Raw genomic sequence first — 17,675 nt, forward strand, 5'->3', positions numbered from 1 at the left:
TCCAAGCATAAGTAGCTCCTGTGTGGGTCAATCAGAATTTCGTCTATGAACACTATCACAGATTTATCAAGGAACGGATTACAAACCCTATTCATTAAATCCATGAATGCTGCCGGAGCATTGGTTAGTCCAAACGACATAACCAAGAACTCGTAGTGTCCATATCTAGTTATGAATGTAGTCTTCTCGATATCTTGCTCTCTTAATTTTAGCTAATGATATCCTGACCTTAGATCGATCTTCGAGAAATAGCTCGGACCTTGCAATTGATCAAATAGGTCATCAATTCTTGGCAACGGATATCTATTCTTTATTGTTGCCTTATTCAGCTCTCTGTAATCGATGCACATTCTCATACTTCCATCTTTCTTCTTCACAAATAACACCGGAGCTCCCCAGGGCGATGAACTAGGTCTAATGAAACCTTTGTCCAATAACTCCTGAAGTTGCATCACCAGCTCCTTCATCTCCGTCGGTGCTAATTGGTAAGGTGCTTTTGCTATTGGCGTGGTTCCTGGTAACAAGTCAATTATGAACTCCACTTGTCGATCAGGCGGTCGATAGATTGGAACAAACTCCCCTGGGATAGCAGTCGATAGATTGATCACTTCCTTTCCAGCTCCAATTCAATTGACTTTAGACATGGGAACAGCTCATCCATGCCTTGAGTGTCAAATCTCGTGTGGGTCGCTCCAAATACGCGGAAAACAGTGTAAAATCTTCAGGAATTAATATGGAAAGAATAGATAGTCAAGTGGTACTCTAATAAGCATCAAATCAGCAGTCCCTTCAACATGAAACCAAACAACTCGTCGAGTATATATCAAACTCGTCAAGTTACTTCGGGAAATCTTCGGATTTTTGAGAATTAAGGGCGACTCGTCGAGTCAGTTTAATGCACTCGTCGAGTTGGTCACTGAATGAAAATATAAGCATTCTGCATCTGATCCAGCTTCCAATAAACTCTCTATACTTTCTATTCACTTCTAGACTCCCTTGCCAACATCTCTAAGGACCGGACTCAATACTTTAACTCTAACGCTCCCTCTTTCTTGACTCTCTTTCTCACTTTGATTCTATGATTCTAAACCCTTTTGAAGCTAGCACTCCTAATTCAATTCTGAAAATTGTCAAAGCATTCAAACATCAAAAGCAAGTTTTAAAAACATTTAAACAAACCAAATAAAAACAAACACATAAATAAAAAGATTAAAAAATTTTCAATAAAAATGCAAAGAACTCAATCCTCCTCATCATCATCATCTAGCCCTGCTCCACTTCCTCCCGCACCGCTTCTTCTTGCACTTATCACCTCTTCCCATGATGCAATGTATGGAAAGTTACCACCATCAATGTGTGGAATGTTAAAGTGGTCGAAAAGTCGTATATGTGATTGGTTGCTAAAATTCAAGCTCCGCGCCATTTGGTCTTGTAGCCGCCTCATCTCCACATTGTACCAATCCATTGGTACTTCTTCATTCTCAACCAGAATCACCGGCGGCTCTTCCTCAACATCCCGCTCTCTCCTCGATCTAACCCTCATCCCCGGTGCTTCGTGACCAACAATCGGATCATCATTCGGGATGGCATAATGGCCACCACCATAGTCTTCAATAATACTCGCTCTCCGGAAAAGAATTGGATTGAATGGAGGTGTAGGGATCATCATCATGAAGTTCCATGCACCGCGGTTCATCAACCCGAATGAATTGGCTAACCGGGTGACAAACATCCCACCGTTGATTCGAGAAGTTTTGTGATCCTTGACCGCACCCTCCGAGAGATATGAAGCTAGACACCAAGGAATGTTGCAAAAAACGCCGGGTGTAATAATGTTCCACAAATAGAAGACATCAAGGTTGGAAACCTTGTCATCATCCTTCCTTTGGTTGATGGTGGATGAAATGAGACGATGAATGAGACGGTGTGTTGGGGATCGAATTCTCCCTTCCTGTGCCGACTTCGGAATATAGACCTTGTTACCAATTGTATTCCACCAGCCCGTACTCGTAACTCCTTCGGGAAACACCATATGGGTTTGTGCCAAAAAGGCCCGAAAGATGAGTGTTGAGACTAAGGGCTGATCATAAACCCTTAATCGACAGGCAAGATCCATCACAGAGCATTGACGAAATTCTCCTCCGAGGCAGAAACTAAAGCTTTACGGGTGATAAACATCCACTCCCCCGGTGAAAGATACCGTAGAGAAAAACTCCAAACAAAGCTCTAAATAAACCGGTTCTTGAATACGGAAGACCCGGCTCTACCCGTCGCAAATCATTGTTTCGCCTTCATGGTGAAACTCCTTTACAAGATAAGGAGCTACTCTTCCTCATAGCGAACACTCTGCAACCAATCCCAATCTATCCGGTTGGGCACATAGATATCTTTCTTCTTGATGTCAACCAACTTCTTCTTCCACTTCCGCAATGTTGAAGCGGACTCGATTTGTGGAAAATTTAACCAAGGAAAGTCCCCTTGGTGGCCACTGGAACTTTGCCCCCTTCTAAACATGATTTCTGCAAAACAAATACACAAAACCCAGAAAACACAGAGTATAATTAAAAAAAAAAACATCTCGCATATGTTCCCCGACTCGACTCGTCGAGTCCAGGTACGACTCGGCGAGTCGCACGAACTGCACGAGTTAGTCGGCGGGTCGATGGAAATTGAACCATGAAACCTGGAAATTTCGTCAAGGGTTTTGTCTAGGCATACATTATTAAGGTATTAAGGCCAGAATAAGCATTTAAAACAACATAATTCATGAAAAATCAAAACCCTAGAAATTTACTACTTTTCAAAAACGGGTTTTTTCATGCAATTTCTAGCATAGAGGGACTTATAATCAAGTTCTTAACAGAAAACAAGAAGAAATTTGTTACCTTTTGTGATGAAACTTGAAAGATTTGAAGAAAACTTGAATAACAAAGATGAATGCTTGAGAGAAAGTTGAGAGAGAGGCGCACGGCGAGTGTGTATGTGAAAAGAAACTGATTCTTAGGGTTAAAACCCTAGTTACCGGTTGTAAAAGTAATTTCAAAATTTTTTTTTTCTGTAAATAATACCGACTCGTCGAGTCGGGGTCAGACTCGGCGAGTCTGGTCGCGATGTCAATTTTTTCTGAAATCCATATCGACTCGTCGAGTCGTGGTGAGACTCGGCGGGTCTTTTGCAAAAATTCATAAAATTTTTCATTTATCTAAAAAAAATCATTTCACCCCACACTTAGCCCATGCACACTCTCAAGCAGACATGTCCGACGAATTGGAGAATTAACAATCTAAAAACAAAAGAAAAATTTCAAACAAAACTAAAAAGTAAAAGAAAGCAAACTCTAAATAACGGGTTGCCTCCCGCCAAGCGCTTCTTTTTAAGGAGTCATTAGTTGGACTCCTTCCCGTCTACGTTTCGTCATCTTCCAGCATCGGGAACGCACGCCTAGTCTTTTGTGGTTTGTACTTGGTGTTGTAAGCGTGAACCTTCTTTTTGTAAGCCCTTTTCAATGCATCTCTTCTCTTTTTCACAGCATCATCCTCAGCTGCTTGGGCTTCCCTTTCCCTCTTTTTCTTCTTTCCCCCATTCTTTTTCACCTTCTCTTGCACCTCCTTCTCTTTAAATTTAATTACTTCATATTTCATGATGGTTCGTGCTTTAGGTTTCGTAGTGAATGGTTGATGAGCTTCCACCCTCCTTTCCTTTGTCTCTTCATCCTTTCCTGTGCTCAACCCATCTTCAAACGGAATCGTATCAAGACATGCTACATCGGCGTATTGAACTTTCATTCCCATTCCTCCTTTTGCTGTTTGTTCTTCTAAGGAATCATGAATACTATCTAAATCCAAGGTATGTGAAGAACTAGTAACAAACAGATCTAAGTCGGCCAAGTCTTTGTCAAATTCGACTGGACTCGTCGAGTCCATTAAAGTGACTCGGCGAGTCGGATCGGGTTCCATCAATTCTTGGGTGTTTTCTGAGTTGGCTCCTTCCAGTAGCTTTTCTAACTCCTCCAAGTCCTTGTTAACATCTCCATCTTCTTCATAGTGTATCAAAAACTTGCTCGGATCTTCTTTTAGCAAAAGTTCAAGCTCTTTTTGTAATATCTCATCATCCAATTGGATAAATGAGATGTCTTCATTCTTTTCTTCTCCTTGCTTGGCTTCTGGAATAGCTTTAAACATTACAGATTCATCGCCCACCCTTAAGGTCAATGTAGACTCATATATATCAATTAAAGCACACGCGGTGTTCAAGAATGATCTCCCCAAAATAATTGGAATTTCGGGGTCTTCTTCCATATCCACAACCACGAATACTGGGAAAATAAACTTGTCAACTTTTATAAGGAGATCCTCACACACGCCTTGTGGATGAATTATCGTCTTGTCCGCCAAATGGATCTTCATATTCACCAGCCTTGGTTCTAGTAAATTCAACTTCTTAAAGTATGACAAAGGCATCAGATTGATGCTTGCCCCCGAATCAGCTAATGCTCGAGTGAAAACTTTATTACCAAATTGGCATGGAATTACAATATTTCCCAGATCACCCTTCTTTTCAGGTAGCTCATTCATCAATATTTCCGCGACTTCAGCCAAATCTTTCCTAGCAGCAAAAAGGCCCTTAAGCAAGTTGAAGTACTTAGGTGTTTGGAGCATTGTTTCCACAAATGGCACATTAACTTGTAAAGCATTAACATGCTTCATGAAGGTTCTGTATGCTTCTAATTTTTCTGCAGGCATGGCTTTGGTTGGGTATGGCGGAGGAGGATTATAAGGCTTCAAAGAACTGACATTTTTCTCATTTACAATTGGACTCGTCGAGTCCAATGGAGCGACTCGGCGAGTCGGATCGGGTTTTGCTGGGTCCGATTCTTCTATCTTTTCTGCCTTCTTCTTGGAAGTTGACCCGGTCTTCTATCATTCACTTGATGCGCAAGCTGCCCCAACTGTTTCTCAATGTTAAGAATTGATGCTTGCTGATTCCTTAGCATGTTTCTGGTCTCGTGTATGGCAGCATCGTGATCACTATGTCTTTTTTCGGACGCGGCTATGAATCTAGTGAATAACTCTTCTAAATCGGCTTTCTTTTCTACCAGTTCTTCCTTTTGGTATAGTCCCCTCTCCTTCTGCTTGTATTTCTCCTCCTTTGCCTTATACTCTTCGTATGGTAACCATTCCTTCTTAGGTTTCTGCCAATTTTCATCATATCGATCGCCACTTGAATAGAAGACTTGAGCTCTCTTATTTCCATTTCATCCAAATCACAATCCTTTGAGAGATGGGGCCCTCTACAATTGTCGCATCTGTGACAACCCGATATTTCAACTCTTTGTAATGACCAAAAAAAAAGGGTCAAGTTTTGTAACCACTTTTGAGTAATAAAATTTACTTTCATAATAAAATGTACAAAAAGTTCTATTTAATTTCCTTCTATGTTTAAATGTCTTTGAACCATGATCGTACGTGAAAAGAACGCCCAAATCCGACTTCATATAGAGAAGTTATGATTTTTCCAAGTTCGGCTTAGCAACAGACAGCTAAAAACTCGAATCGGAGATCGAGCGACTTTTGGCCGGAATGACCTAAACGAGAATCGAAGGTCTCAACAATGGTATTCCAGCGGTAAAAAGTCTGGCAAAAACCGACATCAGATAAAGAAGTTATGAATTTTCAAAGAAATTCCTTAAACACGATGGGTTTAAAATAAATAATAAAAAAATAATTTCGGAATTTGCCGTCGGAGTCTAAACGAAAGTTGTAGAGCGTAGTCTCACCTACGCGTGGATATAAAGACCATCGAAAACGGATTTCGTATGAAGAAGATATGAATTTTTGAAGTTTATTAAATAAATTATATATTTATTTAAATCAAAATTTCGGACCTTATCCGAATAGGAGTCAGCGTCCTCATCCGGGTACGCGCTGCGTACCCCTGTACGCCCTGCGTACCCGAGAGACTTGGCCTCTGATCGCCCACGTCGCCCTATCCGAGGCAGCCGACCCGTCCGACCCGTCCGAAGTATCCGACCCGTCCGACCCGCTGTCCCGTCCGACCCGCCGTCCCATCCGACCCGCGTACCCAGCAACCCGTCGCATCCGAAGCCGAGGCAGTCGAGGCTTCGGTCATGCATGACGTACGCGTACGTGCTGCGTACGAGCGTACGCCCCGCGTACGGAGGCGGTTCAGCCTTCCTATAAATAGAATGCGAGGCTTTCCGAAAATTTTGCTCACTTCTCTCTTCTCTCTCACAATCTAGCCTCGTTTTCCGTGCCCGTTCAAACCCGAAGCTCTGGTCTTTTTGCTCAAGTCCCGAGGGTCGATTTTACTCCCGAGATTCCCGAGAATCCCGAGAAAAAGCCATTTTCCGAGACGAAACTCTGCCCGGTTTTCCATCTCGCTTTCTTCAATCAATCAAGTGAGTTTCATACCCCTTAATCAACCTTTTTAAATATTCTAAATGCTTTTATATGCTTTCAAGGGGGGGATACAAGCTAAATACTTATAGTTATTGCTTCAATCACATGTGATTGCATTAATCACATGTGATTAATAACTAGGGGAAACCAGTGATTTTATCACTGTTCAAACTGTCTATCAAACCGTTTTTACTTCAAAATGTTTTACAAACCCATTTACATTTCAAATGATATTACAACTGTGATTTAAACAAATGTTCCTTATACTTAAACTGTTTTAACCAACCCTACGCCTTCAATTTGTTCTATAGATTGACATCAAGTCGATCTTTCTTTAAAAATAATACTTATGTTTCAAATGTCTTATAAAAACTTATTTTTGCTTTTATATTATAAATTGCATGCCCATATATGTATAGATGTATAAATAATGTTTAAAGGGCTTAGGAAGGCCATCCACCCTATTTCCTTTTCCTCGATTTGGATGTGGTCTGGTGGGATTTCGGGTGACCATCCGAAGGTCGTTTCCATATTAATTATATATCAAATATACATATATAGACATAAAAGTACTTCCATAATCATACGTACTAGACGCACAGTTAGCAAGTTACCATCGGGGTAACACAGAATCATACTATTACAACTGTTAGATCAATGAGTCTGTTCATTCATGAGTCTATACTAGGAAGAGAATGTATACAACTATACTATGAAAACATATACAACTATACTAGAACGAGAAACATTTCATCACATATGCAAGAATACGATAACAAATGTGATCCACTGTATCGGAGCATGCCTTAAATGTCATGGCCCGAGTTGTAGCCAGAATTCTCTTAGAGGGAGAGCGTTGAGTTTGCGTATAGATCTATACTGGATTGACTATCCTACACCTTGCTGCTAGCTACAGCCGGACCTGCAGGTCTGCGGGTGCCAAACGTCATTCCGTTATTACGACCGTTCTTTATGTCGTTGTTACCAGTCGATAGCATGGTGCAATTTATCACATTATACCTTAATATAAATCCGGTTTAAGGTAGTAGTATTTAGTACAGTAGTAGTCTTATTATACCAAGCTACAGTGCTACAATGATTTACCCATTACATATTTTAGTGATAACCTCACTTAAGCATTAATGTACAAACTATATTTTAACAAATGATAGTTATACTTGGGTAATTACACACTTTTACAACAGACAAGTTTACAAAACAGTTTAGCCTTGGTAGAAGGTTACTTTTATAGAAAATATAGGATTTTCTGAGAGATTCAAACTTTTACAAACTTATACATTGAGACAGGTTCAAACGTTTTTGACTACAAACATTGACACTAGAATACTTATGAATTCACCAGCTTAATGCTGATAAACTCTTTCAAAATAACTTGTATTCCCAGGTCATCAGTAGACAAGTACCGATGCCAGCTTTTGAGATGATGGAGTGCACTCAAGACTCATCATTTTATTATTTTGATTTACATTATATTTTTGGTGTCTAAAACTGTACAGAACACGCATGTATTAAATTTATATATTTAATGCAATGGATGATGTTGTTTGCTTATTTACATTTACTGTGTTGTGATTACCTTACATGACGTCCTCCGCCCCAGAACGTTTCCGCCGTTCTTGGTTTTGGGGTGTGACAGATTGGTATCAGAGCATTGTTTATAGTGAATTGAGTATATCAACCCATAAAAGATATACTAAACTATAAACCCATTAGGGATTAAACTCTGATCAAGAGTCTATACTTTAGATATTAAAATATTTAATTAAGGATACTAGTCTGCATTCATACTAAAACCAGTGTCACAATGACAAGAACAAAAGTATTACGATTTTTAAATATCACAAGTGAGCTCGGGGATGTATGGTCAGTCCTGGAAATGGCATAGCCTGATCAACTATGCTGGTCCTAGGAGTGATTAGCACATGCCCTAGAACGGTTGTGATAGGTTAACAAGTCTAAAAACTTACAAACAATACCACAAGAAGATCAGAAAAACTTAAACTTAAAATTCTATAGGTGTATTTTGTACTACTAGTTACACGTATACTATATTCGTATACCTCTCTTCTCGCGTAGATCTAATGGCTAGATTCCATCACGGCGACCAGTACTTTCCAAATGAAGGCAATGCCGGGTGGATCGATGAAGAGCCCGATGTTGAGCATCCAATCCCTTTGGATGATCACCTCGAAGAAGGCTTTTCTGATGGATCCGACTCCGAGCCTGAAGTCAACAACCTACCGCTAGTAGGTCAAGCCCCGAACAACAACCCTCGACCAGCGTTTCCAGGTCCTACTCCCTTGTGGGCAAACAACTTGAATCGCTAGAGTGATGAACAGGGTCAACCCTTACCATACTTGGGGGACCGAAGCTTTCACAACGTCAGCGATGGTGGCTCTGCTGACCGGACTCTGCCTGTCATTATCCATGGAATAGCTTGTGAAGTCGAGCAAGGTCGAGCAGCCATCGACCGGGTCATAGAGTTTGCTGCCATCTCAGGTGTCAACACAGTACGCATCCGCCGTCTTGAAGAAGACATGGAACGGACCCGGAGAACAATTAAAACCCTGCAGTAGCAGTTTGCTGCCTCTCGAGCTGAAATTTTGGAACTTCGGGCTCGTTAGAGGACTCAGGATCGACACATTCAGGAGGTGTTTCGTCAAGTGCCCGGCCGCAGTACTCGCCCGGGATTTTCCCATCGCCGTTGGTTGATGTCTAGTACATCTCCGTCTTTTAATTAAAGGATAGCCTTTAAACATTTGTGCTCCAAGTAGCACTTGTGTGTAAAATATTTCTAACTTTCCGTACTCAAATTTGAAATCTAAGAACTGTCAAACTTTTCTATATGGTATGATGTATGACCTACTGTTAGGTCGATTTCCCCTGAACTTATTACATCAGTAATACCAGTATTCTTTTTGAGATCTATCTATCTGTGGGAAAAATTTATACACTTGTGCTTCCTACTAATATTTCTTATTGTGGTTCCAAGCACTCTTTCAACTGTTGGACTATGTTTAGTTAGTCCATGTGTCACTCTCACGTTGCTTACAAATTGATTCTGACCGTTTTCTTATCTTTATAAACTTATAGCTGAAAGATGCCTCCTCGCAAATCTCCCAGGAATAATCCTGCACCACCACCTCCTCCGCCTCCGGTCATCGATACTGTAGCCCTGAATGCTGCCGTAGTTGCAGCAGTGGCAATTGCCATGGCTCAGTATCACTCAACAGATGCTAGCAGAGGTGGAACCCCTGTGGAGTCAACACCGGTTGAAACCCCTGTGCGCTCGAGAGAGTGCTCATACAAGGATTTCACAAATTGCAAACCGAAGCCTTTTTACGGCACCGGCGGAGTCATTGCCCTCTCGCAATGGATCGAGAAGACTGAATCAGTCTTCGAAATCTGTTCATGTCCTGAGGCGAGTAAAGTCAAGTACGCCGCATGCACTTTTGAAGGAAAGGCCCTGACATGGTGGAACAGCCATGTTAAGGCACTAGCTCTCGTCGTAGCCAACGACATGGGCTGGGAAACAATGAAAGACCTCATGACTGAGGAATACTGCCCGAGGGGCGAGATCCAGAAACTGGAGCAGGAACTCTGGAACCTGTCGATGAAGGGCACCAATGTGGTCGCTTATACTGCCCGATTCAGCGAGCTGGTGGCCCTCTGCCCCAATATGGTTCCCACCGAGAGGAAGAAGATCGAGAGGTACATATGGGGGCTAGTACCTCCGTATCAGGGGAATGTGCTAGCGTCAAACCCCGCTACCTTCGACAGTGCCAAACGATTGGCACAACGACTCATTGACCATGGAGTCAAAACCCCTGCAACCACAACCACCCTAGCCATCCCAGAATCCTCCAAACCCGCCGAAAATAAGCGGAAATTCTGGGATGAAAAGAAGAAGCAGCAAGCTGCCAAAAAGCAGCAAATGATAGCAATTCATGCCGCAATAACCCCTACTGCTGCCACTACTGCTCCGGTGAGTCGGTATGCTGGAAGTTCGCCCAAGTGCAACAAATGCAACTACCACCACAACGGCCCCTGCCGTGAAATGCAGTGCTCTAACTGTAACAGGAAAGGACACCGTCCGATTCTGTAAATTCCCGGCACAACCTATCAACCAAGTCCCTGGCTCTGGCGCTAGCCCAACCTGCTATGGATGTGGCGAAGCAGGCCACTTTAAGAGGGATTGCCCCAAAGCGAGGAATGCTGGAGGAGCAGGGAGGGTACTGGCTATAGGCCACGGGGAAGCAGTTGCTGACCCAACAGTGGTAACTGGTACGTTCCTCCTCGATAACTCCTATGCATGCATTCTATTCGATAGTGGAGTGGAGCGAAGCTTCGTAAACCATAAATTTGCTCGCATGCTTAATCAACCACCGCACGCACTCAAAGAACTATTCACAGTAGAAATGGCTAATGGAAAAACTGAAAATACGAGTAGCATATATTTAGGTTGTACCCTAACTCTAGATAACCATTCATTTCCAATCGACCTCATGCCAGTCTCAATAAAAAGTTTCGACGTTATCATTGGCATGGACTGGTTAAGCCTTCATCGTGCCGACATCATGTGCTTCGAGAAAGCAGTCCGTCTAAACCTTCCGTCTAATGAAACTCTTATAGTCTATGGCGACAAACCCGGTGCAAGTCTTCGCATCATATCAAGTATTCAAGCACAGAAATACCTGCGTAAGGAATACCATGCATTCCTTGCTCACGTCGTCGACACGAGCCTCGAAACGAAAGAACTAAAGAACATCCCTGTAGTGAGCGACTTCCCCGACATTTTCCCAGAAGAACTACCCGGGTTACCTCCGCAGCGAATGGTCGAGTTCAGAATTGACTTAGTCCCAGGAGCTACCCCAGTAGCCAAGTCGCCCTACCGCTTAGCACCAGCTGAGATGCAGGAATTCTCTGGTCAACTTAACGAACTGCTCAGCAAGGGATTTATAAGACCGAGTTTCTCACCTTGGGGAGCACCGGTCTTGTTCGTTAAGAAGAAGGACGGATCCTTCCGTATGTGTATTGACTACAGAGAACTCGACAAACTAACGGTCAAGAATCGTTACCCTCTGCCTCGCATAGATGACCTATTCGACCAACTGCAAGGGGCGAACTATTTTTCTAAGATTGAACTGAGATCCGGATATCACCAGTTACGAGTGCTAGAGGAGGATGTGCCGAAGACCGCCTTCCGAACTCGTTACGGACATTACGAGTTCGTGGTGATGCCATTTGGATTGACCAATGCACCTGCAGTTTCATGGATCTGATAAATAGAGTATGCCGACCCTACTTGGATCAGTTCGTCATCCTTTTCATTGACGACATCCTGATCTACTCCCAAAGTAAGAAAGAACATGGCGATCATCTGCGACAAATTCTAGAGACTTTACGAAAAGAGAAGCTTTATGCGAAGTTCTCGAAATGTGAATTTTGGATCCGGAGAGTTAAATTCTTAGGACACGTAGTGAGCGAAGAGGGAATCCACGTGGACCCATCCAAAATTAAAGCCATTAAGAACTGGTCAGCACCGAAGACACCTACAGAAATTCGTCAATTTCTAGGTCTCGCTGGCTACTACCGCAGATTCATTCAGAACTTCTCTCGAATAGCGAAACCTCTTACAACCCTAACCCAGAAAGGCGTGGCCTTTGACTGGGAAGAGAAACAAGAAAGAGCGTTCCAAACGCTCAAACGAGCCTTGTGCACCGCACCAATACTATCCCTTCCCGAAGGAATAGAAGACTTCGTAGTTTATTGCGATGCATCGAATCAAGGGCTCGGATGTGTTCTGATGCAGCGAGGTAAGGTCATCGCCTACGCCTCGAGACAATTGAAGACACACGAGGTTAACTACACGACCCACGATCTTGAACTAGGAGCAGTGGTGTTTGCTCTAAAGATCTGGAGACATTACTTGTATGGAACGAAGAGCACTATCTTTACCGACCACAAGAGTTTACAACACATTTTCGATCAAAAGGAGCTCAACATGAGACAACGACGGTGGGTCGAGCTACTCAGTGATTACGAATGCGATATTCGTTATCATCCGGGTAAAGCCAACGTAGTAGCAGACGCCCTAAGTCTGAAGGAATATTCTGGTCGCAAGATCAAGTCGTTGTCAATGACCATCCATTCACACTTGTCTAGGCAAATTCAGGAGGCTCAACTTGAAGCCATGAAACCTGAAAATGTGACGAATGAATCCCTTAGAGGAATGGACAAGAATTTAGAAGCCAAGGGTGACGGAGCCTTATATTTCATGAACCGGATCTGGACACCGAAACACGGTGGGTTCCGAGACTTGGTCATGACCGAGGCGCACAACACTCGGTATTCCGTCCACCCAGGTTCAGATAAGATGTATCTGGATCTTAAGAAGCTATACTGGTGGCCTAATATGAAAGCAGAAATTGCTACCTTCGTAAGTAAATGTCTTACTTGCGCAAAGGTTAAGGTCGAGTACCAGAAGCCCTCTGGCTTACTGCAACAACCAAAGATCCTGGAATGGAAGTGGGAGCGGATCACTATGGATTTCATAACCAAGTTGCCCAAGACGACGGGTGGACTTGACACCATATGGGTCATCGTTGATAGATTGACCAAGTCTGCACACTTCCTGCCTATCAAAGAAACCGACAAGATGGAGAAACTTACGAGAACATACATTAGGGAAATTGTACGGCTACATGGTGTACCTATTTCCATTATCTCCGATAGAGATAGTAGGTTCACCTCGAGATTTTGGCAATCATTACAACATTCCCTAGGAACGAGGCTAGACATGAGTACAGCCTACCATCCACAGACCGACGGACAGAGTGAGAGGACCATCCAAACTCTGGAAGATATGTTGCGAGCCTGCGTGATTGACTTTGGGAAGGCATGGGATACTCATTTACCCCTTGTCGAGTTTTCCTATAATAACGGTTATCACACGAGCATCAAGGCTGCTCCATTTGAAGCTCTCTACGGCCGTAAGTGCAGATCCCCTCTGTGCTGGGCTGAGGTGGGTGATACCCAATTAGCCAGGGGGAAAACTTCCGACAGTACTCTCACCGGTCCGGAGATCATTCGGGAAACAACAGAGAAAATCGTTCAGATCCGTGAACGATTGAAAGCCTCTAGAGACCGATAGAAGAGCTACGCTGATAAACGAAGGAAACCTTTGGAATTTCAGGTGGGAGACCGAGTCCTCCTCAAAGTCTCACCCTGGAAGGGCTTGATACGCTTCGGCAAGCGTGGAAAGCTTAATCCGAGGTACATAGGGCCTTTCGAGATTCTTGCAAGAGTCGGCCCCGTAGCTTACAAACTCGAACTTCCAGACGCACTTCGTAACGTACATTCTACATTCCACGTATCTAACTTGAAAAAGTGTCTGTCCGATGAGACTCTTGTAATCCCACTCGACGAGATCGAAATCAACGAGAGCCTCAACTTCGTGGAAGAACCTGTAGAGATCATGGACCATGAGGTCAAGCAGACAAAGCAAAGCCGTATCCCTATCGTGAAGGTTCTCTGGAGTGCCAAGCGAGGACCGGAATTCACTTGGGAACGTGAGGATCAGATGAAACAAAAGTACCCTCATCTCTTTCATGATCACTAGTATCTTTACTACTTCAAATTTCGGGACGAAATTCTCTCTAACGGGGGGATGATGTGACAACCCGATATTTCAACTCTTTGTAATGACCAAAAAAAAAGGGTCAAGTTTTGTAACCACTTTTGAGTAATAAAATTTAATTTCATAATAAAATGTACAAAAAGTTCTATTTAATTTCCTTCTATGTTTAAATGTCTTTGAACCATGATCGTACGTGAAAAGAACGCCCAAATCCGACTTCATATAGCGAAGTTATGATTTTTCCAACTTCGGCTTAGCAACAGACAGCTAAAAACTTGAATCGGAGATCGAGCGACTTTGGGCCGGAATGACCTAAACGAGAATCGAAGGTCTCGACAATGGTATTCCAGCGGTAAAAAGTCTGGCAAAAACCGACATCAGATAAAGAAGTTATGAATTTTCAAAGAAATTCCTTAAACACGATGGGTTTAAAATAAATAATAAAAAAAATAATTTCGAAATTTGCCGTCAGAGTCTAAACGAAAGTTGTAGAGCGTAGTCTCACCTACGCGTGGATATAAAGACCATCGAAAACGGAGTTCGTATGAAGAAGATATGAATTTTTGAAGTTTATTAAATAAATTATATATTTATTTAAATAAAAATTTCAGACCTTATCCGAAGAGGAGTCAGCGTCCTCATCCGGGTATGCGCTGCGTACCCCTGTACGCCCTGCGTACCCGAGAGACTTGGCCTCTGATCGCCCACGTCGCCCTATCCGAGGCAGCCGACCCGTCCGACCCGTCCGACCCGCCGTCCCATCCGACCCGCGTACCCAGCAACCCGTCCCATTCGAAGCCGAGGCAGTCGAGGCTTCGGTCATGCATGACGTACGCGTACGCGCTGCGTACGAGCGCACGCCCCGCGTACGGAGGCGGTTCAGCCTTCCTATAAATAGAATGCGAGGCTTTCGGAAAATTTTGCTCACTTCTCTTTTCTCTCTCACAATCTTGCCTCGTTTTCCGTGCCCGTTCAAACCCGAAGCTCTGGTCTTTTTGCTCAAGTCCCGAGGGTCGATTTTACTCCCGAGATTCCCGAGAATCCCGAGAAAAAGCCGTTTTCCGAGACGAAACTCTGCCCGGTTTTCCATCTCGCTTTCTTCAATCAATCAAGTGAGTTTCATACCCCTTAATCAACCTTTTTAAATATTCTAAATGCTTTTATATGTTTTCAAGGGGGGGATACAAGCTAAATACTTATAGTTATTGCTTCAATCACATGTGATTGCATTAATCACATGTGATTAATAACTAGGGGAAACCAGTGATTTTATCACTGTTCAAACTGTCTATCAAACCGTTTTTACTTCAAAATGTTTTACAAACCCATTTACTTTTCAAATGATATTACAACTGTGATTTAAACAAATGTTCCTTATACTTAAACTGTTTTAACCAACCCTACGCCTTCAATTTGTTCTATAGATTGACATCAAGTCGATCTTTCTTTAAAAATAATACTTATGTTTCAAATGTCTTATAAAAACTTATTTATGTTTTTATATTATAAATTGCATGCCCATATATGTATAGATGTATAAATAATGTTTAAAGGGCTTAGGAAGGCCATCCACCCTATTTCCTTTTCCTCGATTTGGATGTGGTCTGGTGGGATTTCGGGTGACCATCCGAAGGTCGTTTCCATATTAATTATATATCAAATATACATATATAGACATAAAAGTACTTCCATAATCATACGTACTAGACGCACAGTTAGCAAGTTACCATCGGGGTAACACAGAATCATACTATTACAACAGCTAGATCAATGAGTCAGTTCATTCATGAGTCTATACTAGGAAGAGAATATATACAACTATACTATGAAAACATATACAACTATACTAGAACGAGAAACATTTCATCACATATGCAAGAATACGATAACAAATGTGATCCACTGTATCGGAGCATGCCTTAAATGTCATGGCCCGAGTTGTAGCCAGAATTCTCTTGGAGGGAGAGCGTTGAGTTTGCGTATAGATCTATACTGGATTGACTATCCTACACCTTGCTGCTAGCTACAGCCGGACCTGCAGGTCTGCGGGTGCCAAACGTCATTCCGTTATTACGACCGTTCTTTATGTCGTTGTTACCAGTCGATAGCATGGTGCAATTTATCACATTATACCTTAATATAAATCCGGTTTAAGGTAGTAGTATTTAGTACAACAGTAGTCTTATTATACCAAGCTACAGTGCTACAATGTTTTACCCATTACATATTTTAGTGATAACCTCACTTAAGCATTAATGTACAAACTATATTTTAACAAATGATAGTTATACTTGGGTAATTACACACTTTTACAACAGACAAGTTTACAAAACAGTTTAGCCTTGGTAGAAGGTTACTTTTATAGAAAATATAGGATTTTCTGAGAGATTCAAACTTTTACAAACTTATACATTGAGACAGGTTCAAACGTTTTTGACTACAAACATTGACACTAAAATACTTATGAATTCACCAGCTTAATGCTGATAAACTCTTTCAAAATAACTTGTATTCTCAGGTCATCAGTAGACAAGTACCGATGCCAGCTTTTCAGATGATGGAGCGCACTCAAGACTCATCATTTTATTATTTTGATTTACGTTATATTTTTGGTGTCTAAAACTGTACAGAACACGCATGTATTAAATTTATATATTTAATGCAATGGATGATGTTGTTTGCTTATTTACATTTACTGTGTTGTGATTACCTTACATGACGTCCTCCGCCCCAGAACGTTTCCGCCGTTCTTGGTTTTGGGGTGTGACAGCATCCCACCCTCATAGCATGGATTGTTTGATCCATTTTTGTCATTCTTCGATCTAGATTATCAAGCTTTGCTATCACCGCCGCCATGCTATCATTTGCCGCGTTCACTACCCCCCGACTTACTTCGTTTCTCGAATTGTGGTATTCTCTAGAGTGCTTAGAGAATTCTTCAATTAATTCTTTAATTACCGGGGGCGCCTTCTTTGTGAGCAGGCCTTGAGAATCAAGCAATTGCCTCGTGGTGACATTGACTCCATCATAGAAGATGGAGACCTCTTGTTGGCTATTAAGGTCATGGTGTGGGCAATTTCTAAGTAGGCTCTTGTACCTTTCCCAAGCTTCATAAAGAGATTCTCCGGGTTGTTGCTCGAAGTTTGCAATGGCTTTCTTTAGCTTGGCTATCTTGGAGGGTGGACAGAAATGGTATATGAACTCTTCTTTCATCTTGGCCCATGTGGTGACCAATCCGGGAGGAAGTGAATTTAACCAATCTTTTTCAGCTCCTTTAAATGTGACAGGGAGCATGCGAATAAGCTAGGTCTCGCGTGGAACATTCGGTACGTTGAAGTAATCGGCCACATCATTCACTTCGTCCAAGTGCTTGTAAGCGTCTTCGTGATCCTTCCCGTAAAAAGGAATCTCCTTGAGTTGGGCGAGAATATGGCCTTTTAGTTCGAAAGTCGCGGTTGCGGGAATTGCGGGTTGCACAAGTCTCGGCCCGGTGTCATCACGCATCCTTTTCTTCCATTCCCCCATGGGGATTTCATCAATGTTAGCCATCATGATAACTAACTCTTCTTCGGAATCGGTTTCGTGCTCATAAGTAT

The 17,675-nt window shown here is 42.4% G+C and overlaps 1 non-coding gene across 1 annotated transcript; it reads left to right on the forward strand.

Moving 5' to 3' along the window:
- Positions 1-17,137: 17,137 nt before the first annotated feature.
- On the forward strand, positions 17,138-17,244 carry LOC128134012 (small nucleolar RNA R71). The gene has a single exon (XR_008232346.1). It is a non-coding gene; the product is annotated as a small nucleolar RNA R71 (small nucleolar RNA).
- The last annotated feature ends 431 nt before the right edge of the window (positions 17,245-17,675 follow it).

The sequence above is a fragment of the Lactuca sativa genome, chromosome 4, assembly GCF_002870075.4.
Source record: "Lactuca sativa cultivar Salinas chromosome 4, Lsat_Salinas_v11, whole genome shotgun sequence".
Lineage (NCBI taxonomy): Eukaryota > Viridiplantae > Streptophyta > Magnoliopsida > Asterales > Asteraceae > Lactuca > Lactuca sativa.